We start from the raw sequence: 24,363 nt of genomic DNA on the forward strand, positions 1-24,363 counted from the left end.
TCTTGCTAATGCCAACAGGGTGGATTAGCTCTGATCTAGAAGCCGGTACCTAGCAGTAGTTAGTAATTTAGGCTTTTTCAAAGGCATATGGAACAAGAATCTAGTCCTGACTATCAACAATTTATGTTAGAGGTCTTAGGCAAGTCCTTTAACCTCAGTGTCCAAATCTCTAAATGGAAATAATAGATCCTACCTCCTAAGATGTTGTGAAGATTCTGGGAAATCTACAGTAGGTAGTTGGTGATTCTCCAAGGAGAAGCTGATTTGGTGAGGGCAGAAAATCCCAGTCTGGCCATTTCCTCATCTCGCATGCCATGTGGCTCTGGTTCCCAGGTTCCCTGATCCAGAAATCAGTCTAGACCTGGTCAGAATGCAGACCCTGTGGTTGATAAAGCCTTGAACCACCTACACCCTCCTTCTGCCTTGGACACCCAGGTCAGCCTGGGACAAAACTCAACCATGCTGGGGTAGGGGTAGGAAGCCTGGAGGAGGTCGCTACCAGCAAGGGAAGGAGTTTCCAGGCCTCTGGGGAAAGAAGGAGGGGAGGAAGCAGGATGAAGAGCTGGAAGGAGTGGGAAGAGAAACCCCAGCAGCCCACATGCAGCCTGTCATTTACTGGCTTTCCCTACAGAACACTGAGTCATGTTGCTGTCCCCCTCTTCCCTGAAGCCACTCTGCATTCAACTGCCAAAGGCAGGAGAATACTTGAAAAGTGGCAGAGCTGTGCGTTGAAGAGAAGACACTAGATGAAGCCTCTGTGAGCCTGAGATCTGGATCCACTTAAGACTTCATGGCTCCCTCATTTGCCCTCTTTAAAAATGTTTCCTCATAGCCCCTGGCTGCCTCAGTCAGTAGATCATGTGCCTCTTGATCTGGGGGTTGTAAGATCGAGTCCCATGTTGGGTGTAGCAATTACTTAAAAATAAAATCTTTAGGGGTTGGCTCAGTCAGTCTTCTGAGTGTGTGACTCTTGATCTTGGGGTCATGAGTTTGAGCCCCATGTTGGGGGTAGAGATTTTTAAAATAAATATTAAAATTAATTAATTAATTAGTTAATTAATTAATAAGAGTGCCTAGGTGGCTCAATCAGTAAGCATCTGACTTCAGCTCAGGTCATGATCTCAAGGTTCTGTTGAGCTTGAGCCCTGCTTCAGGTAAGCCCTGCTTCTCTCTCATTCTCTCTCTCTCTTTCTGCCCCTCACTCACTTGTGTCCTCTCTCTCTCTCTCTCTCTCTCTCAAAATTAAATAAATAAAATCTTTAAAAAAAAAAAAGGCTGTTTCCTCACCTGCAAAATGAAGTACACTAGTTCTGTCCCTAGTCACCTTAGTCACTTCCTCCCAAGTAGGGTTGCCAGATTTAGAAAATAAAAAGTTAGGATGCTCAATTAAATTTGAATTTCAGATAAACAGCGAGTAACTTTTTAGCATTAATATGTGACAAATATTGGTTGTAACATAGTTATGCTAAAATTATTTTCATTGTCTAAAATTCAAATTTGGGGTGCCTGGGTGGATGCTCAGTTGGTTGAGTTTGATATTGGCTCAGGTCATGAGCTCACAGTTCGTGGGATTGAGACCTGTATCAGGCTCTGCGCTGACAGCATGGAGCCTGCTTGGGATCCTCTCTCTCTGCCCTTCCCCCGCTTGCATTCACCTGTGCGCACACATGCCCACAGTAGCTCTCTCTCAAAATAAGTGAACTTTAAAATAAAATAAAATTCAGATTTTACTGGACATCTCCATTTTATCTGGAAACGCCTATTCCCAGGGCCTTATACACTTTCTCCATTAGGGGTAGTAAACTTAAATTCCTCTAAGGGCCAGTAAGGTAAGATGAAAAATAACAGCCAACGTTTACTTTCTACATTGTAATTACCAAATGGAGTTCCAAGTGTTTTACATGCACTATCTCACTGAATACTCCCAGCAACCTAGGTTGGGTGCTCAGTTTCCAAATCTATAAAATGGGAGTAGTAACATACCCTATGTTGTGGGTCATTATGAGGATTAAATGAGTAATGAGTATGTAAAACACTTGGAACAGTGCCAAGCAGGCACATAGCAAGCACTCAATAAGCAATAGCTATAATTTTTTCCATTATGGAGACTGGGAAACTGAGTCTCAAGGACACAAAGTAACCAGCACATGGTCACACATCTAGCAAGTAGCAGAGCCAGGATTTGAAGTCAAGCCTACAACACTGGCCACCAGTTTAAAGTGTTTAAAATTTTGTGTGTTCCATCAACAAGAAAATGGATAAACTGTGTTTAGACATTCATGGCAATGGAATACTACTAGGAAATTAAAGAATTACACAAAATAGATGTCTCAGACATCATGCAAAAAGAAAGAAGCTTTATATAAAAGAGTGTACGACTTATAATTCTATTTGTACAATATTCTAGAATAGGTAAAACCTAATCAATGGTGAAAAAAATCACAATAGTGGTTGCCTCTGGCAGGAGGGAATTTTTGGAGGTGTTGAAAATGTTCTCTCAGTACCTTGTTAGGGGTATGGATTCCACGGTTGTATGCATTTGTCACAATTTAGTAAATGGTATACTTGAGATCTATGCATATCACTGTATGTAAAATTAACCTAAAAACAAAGGCAAATATTGAGCTCTAACAACAGGCATGTTGAAATGTGTAGAGGTAGAATGAACTCTGCAGCTTCTTTGAATCGCATCAAAGAGTAAGATAGATGGATGGAGGGCTAGATGAATAAATAAATACAAGACAAAGCAAATACAGCAAGCTGTTAACAACCATAGAATCTAGGTGGTGGATAGATGGATGTTCACTGCACAATTCGTTCAACTGTTTATATGTTTGAAAATTTTCATAATAGGAGCATCTGGGTGGCTCAGTCGGTTAAAACACCTGACTCTTGATCTCAGCTCAGGTCATGATCTCACAGTTTGTGAATTCAAGCCCAGCGTCAGGCTCTGTGTTGGCAGAGTGGAGCCTGCTTGGGGTTCTGTCTCTCCCTCTTTCTACACCTCCCTACCCCTTGCTCTCTCTTCAAAATAAATAAACTTAAAAACAAAAAGGAAAATTTTCATAATAAAATGGTGGGTGGGGGGAAATTCTGTACAAACAAAATGCAGTCCACCTTCAGGGCTAGATTTGTAACCCTTGATTCATTCCCAGGCATCTCCATCTCCCACTTGTTCCTCTTTTTTTTTTTTTTTTTTTTCTTTCTTACATAGGCTCCATGTCCAATTTGGAGCTTGAACTCACAACCCTGAGATCAAGAGTCACATGCTCTACTGACTGAGCCAGCCAGGCAGCCCTGTTTGTTTCTTTTGAACTACAAACTGGCATGATTTTATTTCCAAAATTCCTCTCTCATCACTTCTAATACCAATATTCCTCTTAATTGTGTTCCAGTCCCCTCCCTACTATTTACTTGCTGTATTTCTTGGGATCTCTGGGCCTCTGCTGACATCTGAAAACTGGGGTCACATGTCTATTTTATCAAAAGGCAGCAGACTGGACCATTTAATCTCTCTTCCCAACCATAAGTTCTTCAAGGACAAAGCCATGGTCTTATCCATCCCTGTATTTCCTCTGGCATATAATAACATCTTAAGGATGCTCAGGAACTGCTTGGAAGAAAATTAATTTGTAAATTGTGAAAGGAGACAGAGACATACTGAGTGCCCACTGTGTGTCCTGAACTAGATATGCCAATATTCATCCTCAATGAGGTAGAAGGCATAGTGATTACTAATTTTATAGAGGTGGAAACAGAGGTCAGAATGCATAGAGAATGCAAGAAACAGACCTGATATTTCAACCTAGGACTGTGTCTTTCATCTACTTGACAACTGTCTCCTCTTGAATCAATGTAAAAAAGAGACTCTGTGCTTCTCTGTCCTTCAGATTTTCCATACTGAATATAGAAGTGGAGAAAAAGTTATAAAAATAAATGCCCATAAGGAGCTCCAAGCACCTCCTCCTGCAATTTTGGGAGAACTGACATTCAGATGAGTGATTGCAGGACTAAAGAACAACATTGGGTAATAAACAGCATGTCAGAGTTTCTACTCCTATTTATTATCCCCAGTTCTCTCTTTTCTTGTTCTCCTCCTAGTAAAGCCCTACTGACCTATGTCTACAGATTGCAGATCAGAATTATTTCTTGCCTATAGTACTCAATAGAAATGTCTATCTTAAGCCAGAAGTTCTATCTTTTTCAAAAAATTAAAGTCATGCATAGAATTCCTCAGGCAAAGATAGAGTCAGGCAACAAGCATCCAGGTCACCTTATGCAAGCTGGAAAGTATCAGACCAGAAACAATCCTGGGAATGTTAGAACCCAGCCTTCATTGATGCAAACTTCTGGCAAAGGTTGCAATTAGATATATGGGGAGTGTGACTGTTTTCAGTCCTTGAGAACCTTCTAAAGTTGGAGGAAAGGAAGGGAGGTCCCACAGGTCCAGTCACCTGTGTTTCGTGGTAATATACGGTAATATATGCTGAAACAATATATAGCTAATACATTGAGCTAATATATTTCACAATAGTGCTTAGGATGTGGCTGAAGTAGAAATTTAGCAAAGTAAAGCTATGAGATGCTATGCTTTCTTTTTTTTAAGTTTATTTATTTATTTTGAGAGAGAGAGTGAGTGTTAAGGAGGGGCAAAGAGAGAGAATCCCAAGCAAGCTCTGCACCAATTTGGGGCTCCAACTCACAAACCGTGAGATCATGACCTGGGCCAAAATCAAGAGTCAGATGCTTAATTGACTGAGCCACCCAGGTGCCCTGAGTTGCTATGTTTTCATTATTAGACTTGCTTATAAAAAAAAAAGTTTGATATCTCAGTTGTGATAGCAAGGGTGTAAGAAAACAGCCATGTTCACTGCTGGTTAGCATGATGCCAGTTGTGTTTTAGGAAGACAATTTGACCATATCTATAGAAATTAGAAATACATATGTCAGGATATCCATATGTAAAAAGATGAACTTATACCCCTATTTTACACCATACACAAAAAATAACTCAAATGGATCAGAAACCTAAAAAGAAGAGTCAAACAATAAAACTCTTAGAAGACACTGGAGAAAAATCCTCCAGATCTTGGGTTAGGAAAACATTTCTTAGATATGACACAACAACATTTATCTATGCAAAATTTTTGATATACTAGACCATCAAAATTCAAAATTTTTGTTTCAAAAGGCACCATTAATGAATTGTTCAATTTTATTTTTTTTACTATTATTATTTTTAATGTTTATTTATTTTTGAGATAGAGAGAGACAGAGCATGAATGGGGGAGGGTCAGAGAGAGAGGGAGACACAGAATCTGAAGCAGACTCCAGGCTCTGGGCTGTCAGCACAGAGCCCCACACGGGGCTCGAACCCACGAACTGTGAGATCATGACCTGAGACGAAGTCGGACACTTAACCGACTGAGCCACCCAGGCGCCCCTCAATTTTATTTTTTTAAGATTAATTGATTGGGGCACCTGGGTGGCTCAGTCGGTTAAGCCTCCGACTTCAGCTCAGGTCATGATCTCACGGTCCATGGGTTCGACCCCCGCATTGGGCTCTGTGCTGTCAGCTCAGAGCCTGGAGCTTGCTTCGGATTCTACATCTCCTTCTCTCTCTCTGCCCCTCCCCCACTCACGCTCTTTCTCTATCAAAAATGAATAAACGTTAAAAAAATTTTTCAAAAAAAAATTAATTGATTGATTGACTGATACATGTAATCTCTACACCCAACATGGAGCTTGAGCTCATGACCCCAAGATCAAGAGTTGTATGCTCTTCCAACTACACCAACCAAGCATCTCGTTTAATGTTAAATGGGTGATTTTATGTTTTGTGAATTTTGCCTCAATAATTTTTTTAAAGATACCATTAAAGGGGTGCCTGGGTGGCGCAGTCGGTTAAGCATCCGACTTCAGCCAGGTCACGATCTCGCGGTCCGTGAGTTCGAGCCCCGCGTCAGGCTCTGGGCTGATGGCTCAGAGCCTGGAGCCTGCTTTGGATTCTGTATCTCCTTCTCTCTCTGCCCTTTACCTGCTCACACTATGTGTGTCTCTCTTAAAGATGAATAAACATTTAAAAAAATTATTTTTCAAAGATACCGTTAAGAAAATGAAAGATAGGGGTTCCTGGCTGGCTCAGTCAGTAGAGTGTGTGACTCAAGATCTCAGGATCATGAATTCAAGCCCCACATCAGGGGTGGAGCCTACTCAAAAAAATAAAAATAAGGGGTGCCTGGGTGGCTCAGTCAGTAGACTGTGTGACTCTTGATCTCGGGGTTGGGGGTTCAAGCCCACGTTGGATGTAGAGATTACCTTAAAAAATTAAATCTTAAAAAAAATTAATAAAATAGAAGTGCCTGGATGGCTTCAGTGGTTAAGTGTCTGACTTTCGCTCAGGTCATAATCTCATGGTTCTTGAGTTCAAGCCCTGCATCAGGCTCTCTGCTGTCAGTACAGATCCCACTTCAGACCCTCTCTTCTCCTCTCTCTCTGTACCTCCCCCACTCATGCTCTCTCTCTCAAAAAAAAATTATAAAAATAGGTCAATACTCTCTTTAAAAAAAAGAAAAAAGAAAAGAAAAAATGAAAGATAAGCTACAGACTGGGAGAAAATATTTCTCAGAATACATAAATAATAAAGGATTTGTATCCAGAATATACAAAGAACTCTCAAAACTCAATAATAAGAAGATAAACAACCCCATTAAAAAATGAGCATTTTAGGGGGCGCCTGGGTAGCTCAGTCGCTTGAGAGTCAGACTTTGGCTCAGGTCACGATCTCTCCGTTTGTGAGTTCGAGCCTTGCATCGGGCTTCCTGCTGTCAGCGCAGAGTTCCACTTTGGATCCTCTCTCTCTCTCTCTTTCTCAAAAATAAATAAAACATTTTTTAAAATGAGCATTTTTACCAGTTCACCAAAGAAGCTACAGGATTGACTAATAAGCACATGAAAAGATTCTCTACATCATTAGTCATTAGTGAAATGCAAATTAAAACCACAATGACATGCCATTTTACACCCACTAGAATGGTTATAAGAATAATAATAATAATAATAATGAAACAACAAACCATGACAAACAGTGGCAAGAATGTGGAGAAACAGGAAGTCTCATGCATTGCTGGTAGGGATGTAAAATGGTACAGACACTTTGGAAAACAGTTTCTTAGTTTCTTAAAAGGTTAAATATAAATTTATCACATGACCCAACAATTCCACTTCTAGGTATCTACCCAAGAAAAATGAAAATATATGAACACCAGTGACTTGCATGTAAATGTTCACAGGAGCATTATTCATAATACCTAAAAAGTGAAAATAAAAAGAAACAATTCAAATGTCCATTAATCGGTGAATGAATAAAAAAAAATGTTATAGCCATACAATGGAACACTATTCATTCATAAAAAGGAGTAAGTTATTGATACATGCCATGCTATGTCATGAATGAACCTCAAAACATTAAGCTAAATGAAAAACCCTGCACACAGGAGATCACATCTTATATGCCTCCATGGTAAGTACATGAAATGTCCAGAAAAAAGCAAATCTATGGAAACAGAGAGCAGATAAGTGATTGCCTGGGTTGGGGTATTAGAATGGAAATTAATTGTAAATGCCCATGAGGGATCTTACTGGAGTGATGAAAATATTCTAAAAAGAAATTATGATGATGGTTGCACAGCTCAATAAATTTGCTACAAATCATTGAACTGTACCTTTAAAATGGGTGAATTTTACAGTATCTTAATTATACCTCTTTAAAGTTGTTTTAAAAACCACATATGCAAAAACAAAAACAAAAACAAAACACACACACACAAAACCCCACATATGCCAGTTGCTCCAGCAGATACATCTCTAGGAATTACAGATAAATATGCAATGAGCAAAATAGCAGCTGAATCTTGTTATTCATCTCAACATTGTTTGTACTAGGAAAAAACTGGAAAAAAGGTCCATCATTAGGGGATGAGATAAATCATGGTAATGGAAAACTCTGCAACCTTAAAAAAAAAAAAGCAAGGGAGATCTATATACACTGACAGGAAATAGACTCCAACTTATTTAGGAAATAAAGTCTAAACGTTTGGTAAAAAAAAAAAATAAAAAATAAAAAATAAAAATAAGTAGACTATCCATTTGCTTGTATTTGCATAGAGTATCTCTGGAAGACACAAAGGAAATTAATAAAGAGGACATCTCTTAAAGGAATTGGGTGGCTAGGGGATAAGAGTGGGAGGAAAACATTTGCCTTCTATACCTTTTCATACTTTTGAATAGTGTATCAAATGCTTATATTAGCTATTTGAAAAATAGAACTTTTGAAAATAACTAAAATTTTTTTTAAAAAGTGAGTTGATTTGGGGGCATCTGGGTGGCTCAGTCGGTTAAGCATCCAACTTTGGTTCAGGTCATGATTTCACGGTCCATGTGTTCGAGCCCCTCATTGGGCTCTGTGCTGACAGCTCCAAGCCAGGAGCCTGCTTCGGATTCTGTGTCTCCCTCTCTCTCTCTACCCCTTGCTCACTCGCGCTCTGTCTGTCTCTCTCTCTCAAAAATAAACATTTAAAAAAATTCTTTAAGCGAGTTGATTTAAAGAAAATATGAATAAGTCACGTTGCAGAGTGTATGCAAAGGAAAAACCACTAAGGCAGCATGATGACAAGCTCAGCTGGGAGCCAACCCAAGGCCATCCATCAGGGTGGCCAGCCTAAGCCTGCCTACCTGGTGGTTCCACACCCAGCTTTGCCTGCCCCAGTGTTGGAGAGAGACAGGGGCTGGGCCCCTGAACCTTGTGCCTTTCAAACATTGCCCAACATAATGGATGTGGAAAGGAGCTATCAGGAACCTGTGGCTGCTGCCTGAGAGGGTAAGAATGAGCTCATGTCCCAAACACAGAGCTTCCGGACACCAAGCTTCATCACAATCCTGCTGCCACCAGGGAGGCCACCTAGGTCTTTTAGACACCCTGGCAATCCCAGAGAGTAGAAAGAGGAAGGACTTTTCTTCCACTCTTCCATAGCCAAGATGCAGAACTTAGGATGTGGAATCAATCCTGGTCCTGCTGCTTATTTGCTGTGTGACCTCGGGGAAGTCACCTAACTTCTCTGAACCTCAGTTTCCACAGTTGTAAACATGGAGATGATCCTTTTAGAAATACGGATAGATGAAATAAAGCAACACACAAAGGAAAGTAAGAGAACAACCCAAATGTTATCAATAAGAAAATGAATAAAATAAATTATGGCATAGTCATACAATGAAATACATATAACAATAAAAAGTACAAACTACAACAACATGGGAAAAAACAGATGAATTTGCACAAACATAATGATAAATGAAAGAAGCTAAATAGGGGCACCCTGGGTGGCTCAGTCGGTTAAGTGTCTGACTCTTGATTTTGGCTCAGGTCATGATCTCACGGTTCATGAGACTGAGCCCCACCTAGGGCTCTGTGCTTATAGTGTGGAGCCTGCTTGGTATTCTCTCTGTCCCTCTCTCTCTGCCCCTCTTCTGCTTGTGTGCACTCTCTCTCTCTCAAAATAAATAAATAAACATGAAAGAAAGAAAGAAAGAAAGAAAGAAAGAAAGAAAGAAAGAAAGAAAGAAGAAAAGAAACAAGGGACACCTGTGTGGCTCAGTCAGTTAAGCATCCGACTTTGGCTCAGGTCATGATCTCACCGTTCCTGGGTTCAAGCCCTGCATTGGGCTGTACTGACAGCTCAGAACCTGGAGCCTGCTTTAGATTCTGTGTCTCCCTCTCTCTCTGCCCCTCCCCTCCTCACGCTCTTTCTCTCTCAAAAATAAAACATTTAAAAAAATTAAAAGAGAAAGAAAGAAGCTAGACAAAAAAAGAACATACACCCATAAAAAGTACACTTGTATACATTTTCTTTTAGTATTTAAGAACAGGCAAAACAAACATAAGGTAATAGAGGCAAGAATACTGGTTTCTCTGGAGCATCAGGAATTAGCTGGCAGGGGTCATGAGGGGGTCATGCCTCCTTCTGGGGCATAGGTAATATTTTGTATATTGATCTGGTTCCACAAAAACCTATACACACATACAAATTTGAATTGTACACTTGGTATTTATGCACTTCACTAAGTGTATATTATAACTCAAAAGAAATTTTTGAGGATAAAAAAGAGGGAATGATGAACATAGCGTTCAAGAGGATGGTTACATGGTCCAGGAAAGGGCCGGGTGTGGAAGAGGGCAAACGGTTGTGAGGTTCTGCATTTTATTTGGGGATGGTGGATTCACAAGCACCTATACAATTACTTTAAAACATTGATTAAATAACTCAAAAATGCTTTAAAAATAATACAAATAATACACATACCTGATAGAGTTGCCATGGAGCGTGTCAATCAGAAATCTTAGTTGCAAAAAAAGAAAAAAGAAAAGAAAAGAAATCTTAGTTGCAAATAAGAGAAACCAACTCTCTCCAGTTTGTTTAGGAAAGAAATTCAATAAAGGATGTTGGGTAGCTCATAGAATGTCCATGAGGGCCAGAGCACCAGTCTTGAGGACGGTATACGATTAGGAACAACTCCTGAAATCACCCCGAGATTTCAGGCCAGGAGACATGCCAGGATCACTATTGTGGGGATGGATACTACAGCTTGCATTGCCAGCCCTGAGCTTTGGATGCTCCCAATAGCTACCACCCTTACTTCTTTGTGCCTCATTTGTGAAATAGAATCAATATTTTATATATGTGTGTGTGAGTGTATGGATTTAGTTTATCTATATTTAATATGTGTATGTTAGGACATGTATATGAAATCACGTGCATAGAATGCTAGGCCAGATGCCGGGCACCCTTTAAGTACTTACTCAATTAGGGTTAGCAATGGTAAGGTCATGTGGCAGCTGACAGGACTTGTTTTGGAACACAGGAAAGACACCCCCAAAGCTTCCAAGGAATTCTTGCAGGAGATGTGACAGCAAATGCCAGCCTACTTTGGCTGATGGGGGTCAGGAAACATGCAATTCTTTTTAAAAGTTATTTTAATAAAAATGTGTTATACTATGATGCCCGTGATTTCATTTAACTTTCATAATTCGCAAAGGACAAGGACTGTGAGAGCTAACCATTCTCAGGATTGTCTCCAGCGCTGCAACTTCCTGCCTGTGTGGTCACAGACAAGTGACTTTATCTCTCTGAGCCTTTGTGTTCTCATCTGTAAAATGGATAAAATAATTAGATGTCATGAGGCCCAAATGAGAAAGGACGTATGCCAAGTTTGGCACGGAGTGGGTGCTTGTTAAAGGTAACAGAAGTAGGTGCTCTTATTTTCATTATTGCTATCATTTCTCTTATAGTCCATGTCAGAAGAAGGCCTAGTCATGGGACAAGGTGTGGCATGAATAGCAAAATCTGGAGCTATTGACTCAGCCTTCCAGGGTAGAACAGGTTCTGGAACAGAGTCAGCTAAAGGGGAAGAGAAAAAGTCCATGACAGGGAACATAATGCAGGATTCAGAGATGATGGGGCAGGTGGCTGGGGTAAGCCAGCAGTTGGCATGTGGTAGCCTGGCAGAGGCCAGCCCTGCAGGAGAGGAGACGAAAGCACTTAGGACCCCCAGCCTCAGAGGCTGAACTCGCTGATTCAACAGAGTAGAGGTTTGACCCAGGCTCCAAGGTTAGGCAGAGCTGGCCTCAAATTTCAGCTCCACTGTCAACATCACTGTGTGACCTTAAGAATGCTCCTTGAGGCGCCTGGGTGGCTCAGTCAGTTAAGCATCCAACTTCAGCTCAGGTCATGATCTCATAGTTTGTGTGTTCGAGCCCCACATAGGGCTCTGCACTGATGGTATGGAGCCTGCTTCAGATCCTCTGTCCCCATTTCTCTCTGCCCATCCCCCATTCACACATATATGTGTCTGGATGTGTGTGTGTGTGCTCTCTCTCTCTCTCTCTCAAAAACAAACATTAAAAAACAATAATAAAGAATGCTCCTCACCACCTCTAAATTCCATTTCCTCCCCTACAGAAAGACTAGTTGTTTTACTTCTCACCTCTACTCCTGACAGCCTTCTGGGATGATTGGTTCAACATCACAGCCCTTCTTGGCCTCCTCACCTCCAATGACCTTGGTCTTCCAGGGTCATACCTGAACACCAAGTCTGAACCCTTGATTTGCCTCTACCACCTCCTCTCCTTTCTTCTATAGAGGCCAATGGCAGACCACCCAAAACATACCACAATGACGTACTGATTATTTTGAATTGAAGCTACTAGGGAAGAGACCAGTGCAAGGACACTCAGACCCTCCTCTGTCCTGTTGAAATCTGGAAACAAATCTCCCATATGAAAAAAAAAAAAAAAAAACTCTCCCGGGGTGCCTGGGTGGCTCAGTCAGTTAAGTGCTGACTTTGGCTCAGATCATGATCTTGTGATCCGTGAGTTCCAGCCCCCCATCTGGCTCTGTGCTGACAGCTCAGATCCTGGAGCCTACTTTGGATCCTGTGTCTCTCTCTCTCTCTCTCTCTCTCTCTCTCTCTGTCCCTCCCCCACTTGCGCTCACTCTCTCTCTCTCTCTCTTAGTGTCACAAAAATAAACATTAAAAAAAAAGAAAGAAAGAAAGGAACTCTTCCTGTACTAGGGAGTAAAAAGACATCCTTATCACCAGAGATAGGAACTTTAAAGCCCAGAGAGCTATAGAAATATGCCTTTATACTTTTTTGCTAATCTACTACCTCAGCACAAATTCCACTTAGAATTCCTTACTAATTAAAGCTCCCAAACATCTGTTTTCTTTATCCTGTCAATTCCTTACAAACTTACAGTTTGCAAAGGAGCAATTTGTCTAAATTGTATAAAAACTGCATGTGGTGGTCATTTGTTCAGGTCTCAATTTCATCATCGGGCTTCCATGTGCACGTAATAAAACTTTGGGGCTTTTTCCTACTAATCTGTCTAATGTAAATTTAAGTCTTAGTCCAGGTGGAAGATCCTGAAGGGTAGAGGAAGAATTTTTCCTTCCCTACACATCATTGACCTCACTGAGACCACAAATTCAGTGGCCCTGATACACTGTTCACACATCCCCTCTGCTTCCATGTGCCTTCCATGGATTCCCTGACCTGTCACTGTGGTCAACTCCTTGTCCCATCCTCCTCTGGGTAATTCCCAACCCAGAATGAGCCCCATCATCTGTCTGCCTTCTCTGGCAGCCATGTTGAATACAGCTGGAGAAAACCATACATCTTGGCTTTGTTTTACTTTTGATTCAAGTACATAAATTGCAGTGGGGTCTCAGCCTTACAGGATAACACCTTTGGCTCACTCCATCAGAAAACTGTTTCATACATTCTCCTCTCCTTCAAACCTCTCTCAAGAACTCTCTCCACTTTCAGCTGGCAATGTTGTCTTAAGTTCCTTGAAGAAATGGAAGACAAGAGAACTTCTTTACTTTCCCATCTGTGCCAAATGAAGAGATATCTCTCGCCCTATGTAAAACCATCTCCTCCATTGATGCTTTGGGTCTCAGGGTCTCAGTCCCTTTCATCCTCTCAATTCTACTCTCTTTTCTGCTTCGCTAGTCTCTTCCTCTCTATTGGTTTATTCTGTCCGCAAACGAACATGTTTTGGATCCTATCATATCAAAAAATAAGTAAGCAACTCTCCTTTGATTCTGCATCCCCTTTATCTGTATTTCTATCCTCTGTTCCCTTTCATAGCCAGACTTCTTCAAAAAACAAACTCAATTCGGTGTCTCTGCTTTCTCCCTCCACATCTACTCTTTACCGTACTCCAGTCTAGCTTTTGTCCCCTTTTTTCCATTGAAATTGCTTTTTTTTTTAATCTTTTATTTTTGAGAGAGAGAGAGAGAGAGAGAGAGCAGGGGAGGAACAGAGAGAGAGGGAGACATAGAATCTGAAGCAGGCTCCAGGCTCTGAGCTGTAAGCACAGAGCCCGACATGGGGCCTGAACTCACAAACTGCGAGTTCATGACCTGAGCTGAAGTTGGACGCTTAACCAACTGAGCCACCCAGGTGCCCCTGAAATTGCTTTTTAAAAAAAAATTTTTTTAAGTTTATTTATTTTGAGAGAGAGTGCAAGCAGGGGAGGGGCAGAGAGAGACAGAGTCCCAAGCAGGCTCTGCACTGACAGATGCCTGAGGCGCAAACTCACGAAACCATGAGATCATGATCTGAGCTGAAATCAAGAGTCAGACACTTAACCCACTGAGCCACCCAGGCACCTCTGAAATTGCTTTTTTTTTTTTTTTTAATGTTCATTTATTTCTGAGAGAGAGACAGTGCGAGCAGGAGAGGGGCAGAGAGAAAGGGAGATACAGAACCCGAAGTAGGCTCCAGGCTCCGAGCTGCCAGCACAGCACAGAGCCCGATGCAGGGCTCGAACTCATGAGCCGTGAGATCATGACCTGAGCCCAAGTCGGACGCTCAACCGACTGAGCCACCCAGGCGCCCCTGAAATTGCTTTTCTTAAGGCCACCAACAACTGCTATGTTTCTAAATCCAGTGGGCATTCGTGATTAGAGGTAAACAGCCTGGGTGAGAAATCAAGTCTCCTCACTTGCTGTGTGACCTTGGAGAAGTTGTCTAATCTCTCTGTAACTCAATTCCTCACGTGGAGAATGGACATGGTAACCATGCTGACCCCACAGGCTTCCTACAAAGATTAAATGGGTAGCTGTGCATAAGGTACCAAACACAGTGCCTGGCTGTCTAGGAAAAATTCACTGATTTCCTGTACTCTCACACTGCAACTACCACACTCACAACACTTCTGACACTAGATGTGGGGGTTTTCCATACCAAGCAATTCTGACACTAACTGCCTGGAGTTAGCATGGTTCCCACAGGTTAAGGGCTCCCTCAGTCTAATAAGACACCGACTTCAGACACCAATCACAAGGAGTGGGTACCCAGGTTACTATAACTTCTGTCACACTTGGCTACAAATTGGAGGGTCCCATGACCCCCTTCTCAAGTTTGGTAATTTGCTAGAGTGGCTTACAGAACCCAGGAGAACAATTTACTTACTATCGCTGATTTATTACCAAGGATATTTTAAAAGATACAAATAAACAACCAGAGGAAGATACACACAGTGGACTTCTAGAAACATCTGCCCTGTGGACTTGGGGTGCACCACTGTCCTGGCACATGGATGTGCTTACCAACTCAGAAGCACCCCACACCCCAAACTTTTGGGACTTTTATGGAGGTTTCATCACATAGTATAGTTAATGATTCTTCCTTTTTTTTTTTTTTTTTAAGATTTTATTTTTAAGTAATCTCTACACCCAACATGGGGTTTGAACTTACAACCCCGATATCAAGAGGCACATGCTCCATCAACTGAGCCAGCCAGATGTCCCTTCTTAATGATTCTTGGTCATTAACTCAATCTCCAACTCCTCTCCTTTCCCTGAGGTTGGAGGGTGGGGCTGCAAGTTCTAAGCCTCTAATCATGGCTTGGTCCCATTCGGAAGCTATTCAGGAGCCCACCAAGAGTCGACTCATTAGAATAAAAGATGCTATCACCCAGGAAATTCCAAGGGATCTAGGAGCTCTGTATTGGGAACCAGGGTCAAAGACAAAACATTAGGGCAAAAGATGCTCCTAGTGCTTTTACCACTTGGAAAATTACAAGGGTTTTAGAAACTCTGTGCCAGGAACCGGGGCAGAAACTTTTATATATATATTCTATTATTTCACACTGGAATATAAATAACTATCCAATAAACATATATTCGTTGTCATGTGTGAGCTCTAAGCAGCCGTCAGTACAATTGTGGACCCTCCATTGGTAATGAAAAACTGTCTTCTCTGAGTCCCTGTGACACCTCAAATTCCAGCTTTTCTTCCTGCCAACTGTTTCACCTGACATCTAAATACTGTTGTCCTCAGGGACCGGTTCTCTTCTCCATCAAACTGATATAATTCATTCCCAGGGCTTAAAATGAATAAGAAATAATAGAGTGACTTCTGAACACAGAGAGTCTATACACTTAAGGAGATATATTCTGAAGACCAAACCTTCATTTGGTGTTTTTACTGTTACTATTAATATTGGCATGGTAATTTTGGAACTACTGAATGTATGTGCAGTATAGGATAAAGCAAATAAATAAATATGTTATTATTTTTTTAAACATTTTTTAAAAATTTTTCATGTTCATTTATTTTAGAGAGAGAGAGACAGAGCACAAGTGAGGGAAGGGCAGGGAGAGAGAGAGGGAGACACAGAATCCAAAGCGGGCTCCAGGCTCCGAGCCGTCAGCACAGAGCCCGATGTGGGGCTCGAACCCACAAACCACGAGATCATGACCTGAGCCGAAGTCGGAGGCTCAACCGACTGAGCCACCCAGGCACCCCGTAAATATGTTATTATTAAGAATCAGGAGCACCTGGATGGTTCAATCAGTTAAGCGTCAGACTCTTGACATCAGCTCCAGTTCCGGTTGTGATCACCCGTCATGAGATCAAGCCCTGCATCAGGCTCTGTCCTGAACACAGAGTATACTTAAGATTCTCTCTCTCTCTCTGTCTCTTTTTCTCTCTCTCCCTCTGCCCCACCTCAAGTGATTCTCTCTCTCTCTCTCAAATGAAAAAAAAAAGCATAAATAATAATAATAAATAAGATCAGCCTGTCAATTTCTACAAAAAGCCCACTGGAATTTTTAATTGGGATTGCACTGAATCTCTAGGTCAATTTGGGGAGAATTAAGTCTTATGACCCATAACACAGTATATTTCTCCATTTATTTAAGTCTTTATTTAAATCTTTAAGTCTCTCAGCAGTGTTCTATAGTTTTTGGAGTACAGAGATACTTCATATCCTTTACCAAACTTACTCCTAAGTATTTCATAGTTTTGGATGCTACTATAAATAATATTTTTTATTCCAATTTCTAGTTACTCATTGCTGGTATAGAGAAATACAATTTATTTTTGTATATTGACCTTTTTATTAGTTCTAGTAGTTTTTTAAAAAGCAGATTCCCCTGTTTTTTTTTTTTTTCTTTCCTCTACATTGGCAATTATGTCATCATATTTGGAAACTTTTCAGCCATTATTGCTTCAAGTAATTTTTCTGTCTCACCTTCAGAGACCCCAGTTACATGTGTATTAGATTGCTTGATGTTACCTCACAGCTCACTGATGCTCTGTTCATTATTTAAAAAAATTTTTTTTATGTTCATTTATTCTTTGAGAGAGGGAGAGAGAGAGCACAAGCCAGGGAGGGGCAGAGAGAGAGAGAGACAGAGAATCTGAAGAGGGTTCTGTGCTGACAGCAGAGAGCCTGGTGTGGGGCTCTAACTCAGGAACCACGTGATCATGACCTGAGCCGAAGTTGGACACTCAACTCAATGAGGCACCCAGGTGCCCCTGAGTCAGTTTCCATTCTTTTTTCTTCTCATTATTTCCTGCTTGGCACGACTAGTGCATTCTCCTATTGAATGCCAGGTATCAGGAATATTACCCGTTGGCTGCCAGATATTTTTGTAACTCTATATGTATTCTTGAACTCTGTTCTGAGATGCAGTTATTGGGGATCACTGTCCTTCATGACCCGATGTCCAGCGTCTTGAAAACAATTGTTTCATTCAGGGGAGTGAGGAGGCAGAGGAGCTTTTAAAAATCCCAATGTCCAAGCCCCACCCTAGATAACGAAATCTAAATCTCTGGAGGTGGGTCCAGGTGTCAACCTTAACTGCTCAGGCTGCTTCAAATGCACATCCAAATTTAAGGTCAATATTCTATACTGGGATTTTATTACTTTGATTTAAAAATAGTTTATTTTGAACTAGTCTTTGACATAGGAAACATGGTACCGGGCACATTTTCAACTCATAGCTGAGCCCCTGATTAAAGAAATCAAATCTCTTTAAAATCCCCTGATTAAGGGGCACCTGGGTAGCTCAGTCTTCCAGGCGTCTGACTTCAGCTCAGGTCATGATCTCACGGTCCATGAGTTTGAGCCCCATGTCGGGCTCTGTGCTGACAGCTCAGAGCCTGGAGCCTGCTTTGGATTCTGTGTCTCCCTTTCTCTCTGCCCCTCTCCAGCTCTCACTCTGTCTCTCTCTCTCTCAAAAATAAATAAACATTTAAAAAAAAATTTTAAATACAAAATAAAATCCCCTGATTAAAAAATAAGGTTGGTCTCAAGCCCAGAGCAAGACCAGAGCCTGCACGTGAGAATTCAGTGGCCCTGACTATGGGAAGAATGGGGTAGAGTGGGGAGCTGGGCAGCACCTGACAGACTTTGGGGCATTTATAGTTTATTATTTCCACTTAAAGCATTCAGATCTCACTGTCTTGCTTCATTTTTCTTCTGCCAACAGCTCTGAGGCAAAATTCTGTTTGGCAGATGAGGAAATGGGCCTCAAGAGATTGAGTGGCTTGACAAAAGGCAAATCAGTAGCAGAGTTAAAATTTAAACTTGGTTCTCAGAGTTCCATTAAGGAGCAAAGCAATCCTTAGCCATGTGGCTGCCAGTGGTAAGGGAACATCCCGGAAAGCGGTGAGATAAAGCGAATTCTGTTGATAGGGCCTGCTAGCAGATGAGAAAGAAATTACTTGATAAACTCCAGAGGTGGAGACTGAGATTGTAAGAGGGATGCTCCAAGGAGCAATGGCTCCTCACTCTGCCTCCTGAGGAGACTGAGGTTCCCACAGGACTTCTGTCTCTGTCTTGAGAGAGGATATGTGAGGAGAGGTAGAATTGAATTGCCCAGAAAATCAAGAAGATACTGGGTGTTGCTACTTCATCCTCCCTCCTGGCTCTCTTCCCCCCACAGTACTTCATCTCTGCTCTCAATTAATAAAGGCTGTAAAATAATACAATAATATTGGCTCCTATCTATGAGTGTTTGCTAGGACCCAGACCCTTCCCAGGCAATCTTTTAAATCCTCACTGTGATTCTCTGAAGCAGGTACTATTTTTTTTTAATGCTTATTTATTTACTTTTGAGAGAGAGAGAGAGAGAGATCAGGGGAGGGGCAGAGAGAGAAAGAGAGAGAAAATCTCAAGCAGGCTCTGCACTAACAGTGCAGGGCTCTTCACAAATGGTGAGATCATGACCTGAGCCGAAATCAAGAGTCCAATGGATGCTGAACCGCTCGACTGACTGAGCCACCCAGGCATCCCTGAAGCAGGTAGTATTGTCATCTTCATTTCAAAAATGAGGAAAGGGAGGTAAAGGAGGACTGTACTCATTATCTACTTGTGGCATAACAAATTACTCTAAAGTTTAACAGCTTAAAACTACAATAATTTATTATCTCACACATTTTCTGTGGGTCAGGAATCTAAGAGCAAATTAACTGATTCTAGCCTGGGGTAATCCAGGAGATTCTAGGCAAGCCGTGAACCAGGGCTGCAGTCATCTTAAAGCTTGACTAGGGCTGGAGGATCCATTTCCAAGGTGGCTCAGGAACAGGGTTAGCAAAGCGGCTGGCAGTTGCCATGGGATATCAGTTATTTGCCTGTGGATCTCTCTGTTGGGATGTTTGAGTGTGCTGACAACATGGCAGCTGACTTCTCCTAGAGCAACCCATCCAAGACAGCAAAGTGGAAGCTGAAATGTATTTTCTGACTTAGCCTCAGAAGTCACACTGTCATTTCTGTAATACCCTAGTGGTAACACAGGTCAGCCCTAGTCATTGTAGGAGGGGACTGACTACACATTGGATATCAGGAGGTGAAAACAACTGAGGGCCATCATGGAGGCTAGCTACCACAGTGGCAAAGTAATTCACCCAAGATCATGCACATGGGAAGTGTTAGAGGTGGGCTTTGAACCCAGGCAGTTACTATGTCACGGTAAAGATTGGCTTGAAGGAGTAGGGGCAGGCAGGTGCCCACGGATCTCCCCTGTCCTGGAGATATTCTTACTTCAAGTCATGTGGAACTAATTCCAATGATCAGGTGGGTCAGACACTTTATCTGATGTGTCAGACAGATACTGTCAAAACAACATGACCTGGGCATGTTTATAAAAGATTATACAAATCATCACTTGACAGTGGACTCAGTGAGTCAGAGGGAACAATAGTTGTTCACTAGGAATGTTGAGGGGATCCCCTGTCCGTTTTCCCTGTATCTCTCAGACTTTGCCCAAGTGAAGTGCACCCCTTAGGTGCAAGGTCACTTTTTTGGACCCAGGCCAGGCTAGGCCAGGCTGCTCAGCCCTGCTTCACCCGCAGCTGGCTGGCACCATTGTTCCCCATAAAGCTGGGCCCTTTTCCAGCTGCTGCTGCCACCCTCGGGGCAGGGGGGAGGCTCAAAGAACTCAGTTGTGTGGCTTCCCTCCCTCCCCCAGGGCAGGCCCGGGTCACCCAACAGGCTGACTCAGCCCATGCAGGGGAATAAAGATGAGATATGAGATACGTTTTAAGGAAAGAATTTGACATTTACTATTTCCCCCTTAAAAACTTCAAAGTAATCATCACAGGGAAAATCCTGTTATACTTAGTTTAGTGGGATATTAAAAATTTGGGGTGAGGGCATTATAATCTTTCAGCGCTTTAAGGACCCATATTTTAATGATTTTACGATGCACATCTGTTTGCCTTTTAATATCTTTGAAATTGGGATACATGTAATAGTTGAGGTGCAAGTAAAAATTACGTAGTGTTACATAAAATAATGGTGCATATTACAATGATGGATCTTAAACTGGATGAATACGGTCATCAGGCCCTGTTCTTGGAACCTGAGCCCTGCTGCGTCCCCTCTTCCACTCCCCCACCTTCAGGCCCACTCCTTCCCACCACCCACAGGCCTGTCCTTACCCTGCTGTCCTTGTCTTAACCCTGTGTCTTCAGTACAACCCTTTAAACTTTTTCAAGCTTTTCCTCTGCATAAGACCCTGAAGGAATTGTGAGGGGCTAGCTGTCCCCCACTTCTGACCAAGACAGAGAAGTTTTAGCACAGTGAAAGGGCACAGAAGAATGAAAATAAATTTAATTTCATAAGTAAAAACTAACAGTTGTCTTACACTGTGTTACAGGCACTATTCTAGGTGATTCATGTGTATTTGCTCATTTAATCCTTACAACCATTTATCAGGTAGCTACTAGCATATCCCCATTTTAAAGATGGGGAAACTGATGCACAGAGCGGCGCTATAACTTGCCCAAGATCACATAGCTAGTAAGTGGCAGAGCCCAGGGGTAAAACAGCAAAATTCTTCCTTTGCCCTAGAGGTAACACAGTCATACATGTGGTACCTATACTGCCAGAATTTGTTTTCTATAGATTTGTGGCATAAACATATAGAAAAATATCATTTTGGGTCACCTGGGTGGCTCAGTTGGTTGAGCAATGGACTCTTGATTTCGGCTCAGGTCATGATCTCACGGGTTCCCGAGATGGAGCCCTGTATTGGGCTCTGCACTGACAGCATGGAACCTGCTTCGGATTCTCTCTTTCCCTCTCTCTCTGCCCCTTCCCAGCTTGTAAGAGTGCTCTTTCTCTCTCTCTCTCTCAAAATAAAAAAATAAACTTAAAAAAATAATTTTGCTGTCCAACGGGGTCATGTTGTTCTGCAACTAGTTTTTCCTACTTCACCCTAGGACTTAGCAATTTCTTTCCTTGGGGCACCTGGGTGGTTCAGTCAGTTAAGCATCCGACTTCAGCTCGGGTCATGATCTCATGGTTTGTGAGTTCGAGCCCCATGTTGAGCTCTGTGCTGACAGCTCAGAGCCTGGAGCCTGCTTCGAGTCCTGTATCTCCCTCTCTCTCTCTTTCTCTCTCTCTCTCTCTGCCCCTCTCCCAGTCACACTCTGTCTTTCTCTCAACAACAAATAAACGTTAAAAAAAAAAAAAAGGAGAAATTTCTTTCCTATACAAGTACACAGAGATATCCTAGTTCTCTTTAACCACTGCCCTGTATTCCACAGTGTGTATGCTGTGAAAATACGCTCAAGTGTCTCCGAGGGACCAGGCCCCATCCTCCCTCTGTGCTTCCTGTGCGTATCTTATTTCAACCTGACAGCTTCTGGTCACTAGCATTCTTTCCATTTTTAAAATTAATTAATCTATTTATTTAAAAAATTTTTTAAGTTTTTATTTATTTTGAGAGACAGAGAGAGAACATGCATGTGCATGCTTGTGCACAGAAGCAGGGGAGGGGCAGAGAGAGAGGGAAAGAGAGAATCCAAGCAGGCTTTGTGGAGCCAGAAACAGGGCTCAATCCCATGACTGTGGGATTGTGATCTGAGCTGAAATCAAGAGTCAGACACTCAACTGACTGAGCCACTCAGGTGCTCCAAAGATCCTACTTTCTTAAGTAATCGCTCCCCCCGATGTGGGGCTCAAACTCACAGCCCTGAGATCAAGAGTCACATGCTCTACTGAGTCAGCTAGGCACCCCACTTTCTTTACCTTTAAAATGGAAAGAATGTGGGGCACCTGGCTGACTCAGTCGGTAGAGCGTGCAACTCTTGATCTCAGGGTTGTGAGTTCAAGCCTCACATTGGGTGTAGAGCTTACTTTAAAAAAAAAAAAGTGGGGCGCCTGGGTGGCTCAGTCGGTTAAGCGGCCGACTTCGGCTCAGGTCACGATCTCGCGGTCCGTGAGTTTGAGCCCCGCGTTGGGCTCTGTGCTGACAGCTCGGAGCCTGGAGCCTGTTTCAGATTCTGTGTCTCCCTCTCTCAGACCTTCATGCTCTGTCTCTCTCTGTCTCAAAAATAAATAAACGTTAAAAAAAAATTTTTTTAAAAGTATTAAATAAATAAATAAGTAAATAAATAAATAAGAAGAAAGTGAGGCCTAGAGAGGGTAAGTATATTATCCAAGTAAATGAACCCGGATTTGAACTGAGAGTCCACACGTTTACCCACTGTACTCCTAAGAGCCTTACTAAATGCAATGGCTCCCCTCAGTACCCTATTGGGGGATATTTGGATTGTTTCCTATTTTCCCGTTACAAACAATGCTGAAGTGAATTGCACATGCCTCTTTCTAGCCACACGGATATGTGTCCTAGGGTAGGTTGTGATGATGAACATGCTGAGTCAAAGGCCATTACATTTTTAATAATGATCCTGCCAAATCTCCCTAACAAGGCTTTTCTAATTTATATTCCCATTGGTTGGAGATCCTGTTTCCTCTAAGAAGCACAGGATTTGGAGTCACCATACCTGGGCTTGAAGCCTGCCTTTGCAACACGACTTTGGACATTTAGCTTTAGTATGCATTGCCAAATAGTTTTCCAAAGGGGTTGTACCGATTTATTCTCCTACCAACAATGTATGAGAGTTCTAGTTGCTCCACATTCTAATCAACACTTGATATTGTCAGCCTTTTACATTTTAGCTGTTCTGGTGGCACTATGCTTATGTAATCCTTGAGAGGTTGATGTGTGTGTGAATACTGTTTGTTAGTGACTGACTTCATCGATATTCCCCTCTCTAGCTAGCTTCTAGCTAAGGGGGGGCACTGTGACATTGTTCTGGCCAATGAGACAGAAGAGAATGACCACTGGATAAAACTTCTGGGAATACGTTGACTTTCCAAGAAGAGACTCAGGTTGCTCATTCTTCCTTTACTTTTCTTTCTACTTCTACCTGGAACATGGAATGATGTCATCTATGGAACAACATATTCCATGAGGCCACAACATGAGGAAAAGGCCAACAGACTCACAGAGACACTGGATATGACATCATTAAGCCAGTGAAAGAACACGAGCAGTTCCCTGTGTCAAGACTTCCTGTGACAAAGTCCCCTAATCTACTATTGGCTGGGTTTTCTATTACTTGCAACCAAGAGCATTCTTTGGCAATACTTCACCATCTCCACTCTGCAACTGAGGAAAGAGAGGCTGAGACAGTTAAATTGAAGCAACAGTGTTCAAGGAGCACCAGGGAGTGGAGAAGGTTCTAAGATGCATGGAGTTGATAGGAAATTAGAGGTCTCTGCTTGAGTGGGCTCTAGGGGAAGTCTCAGGAGGCTCAGGAGGGGAGACAAGGCCACCGTGATGACCTCTGTGAAGATTAGGATATCTCTCTGGACAAATTTTACAAAGAATCATTCCATCAAGTAAAGTCAACCTCAAATCAGGGCCCCTCATTTACCCTTGTACAGAGGCCCTGAAAGGAAACATTCTGGGAAAGTCAAGAAGTATGCTTTCTATAGAAGAAGAGGTTCAGAGGCCACAGAGGAAACATCTAAGATGGGACCTTAGTGGCAGGGACCAAGGATGGGGAAGCCTGAAGCAGCAAGGAGTGATGGGGTGGCTGAGTGCAGGAGGGTTACAGGCAGGGCAGGGGTGGGACCCAGGGTGGGAATTGAAGGTAGATCCTGATGGGATGAGAGTTTTCACGGAAGAGTCTGGCACCATTATCTTTACTCTGCC

At 42.2% G+C, this 24,363-nt stretch overlaps 1 long non-coding RNA gene across 1 annotated transcript in view; it reads right to left on the bottom strand.

Annotated features, from left to right (window-relative positions):
• Positions 1-10,275: 10,275 nt before the first annotated feature.
• Positions 10,276-24,363, bottom strand: part of LOC123579641 — a 43,953-nt gene continuing 29,865 nt past the window's right edge. Inside the window, exons 2-3 of the long non-coding RNA XR_006702869.1 lie at positions 11,114-11,202; positions 10,276-10,394 (exon numbers count right to left, since the gene is read on the bottom strand). This is a non-coding gene — a long non-coding RNA (uncharacterized LOC123579641). The remainder of the gene's footprint in view (positions 10,395-11,113; positions 11,203-24,363) is intronic.

Source organism: Leopardus geoffroyi, chromosome A3 (assembly GCF_018350155.1).
Source record: "Leopardus geoffroyi isolate Oge1 chromosome A3, O.geoffroyi_Oge1_pat1.0, whole genome shotgun sequence".
Lineage (NCBI taxonomy): Eukaryota > Metazoa > Chordata > Mammalia > Carnivora > Felidae > Leopardus > Leopardus geoffroyi.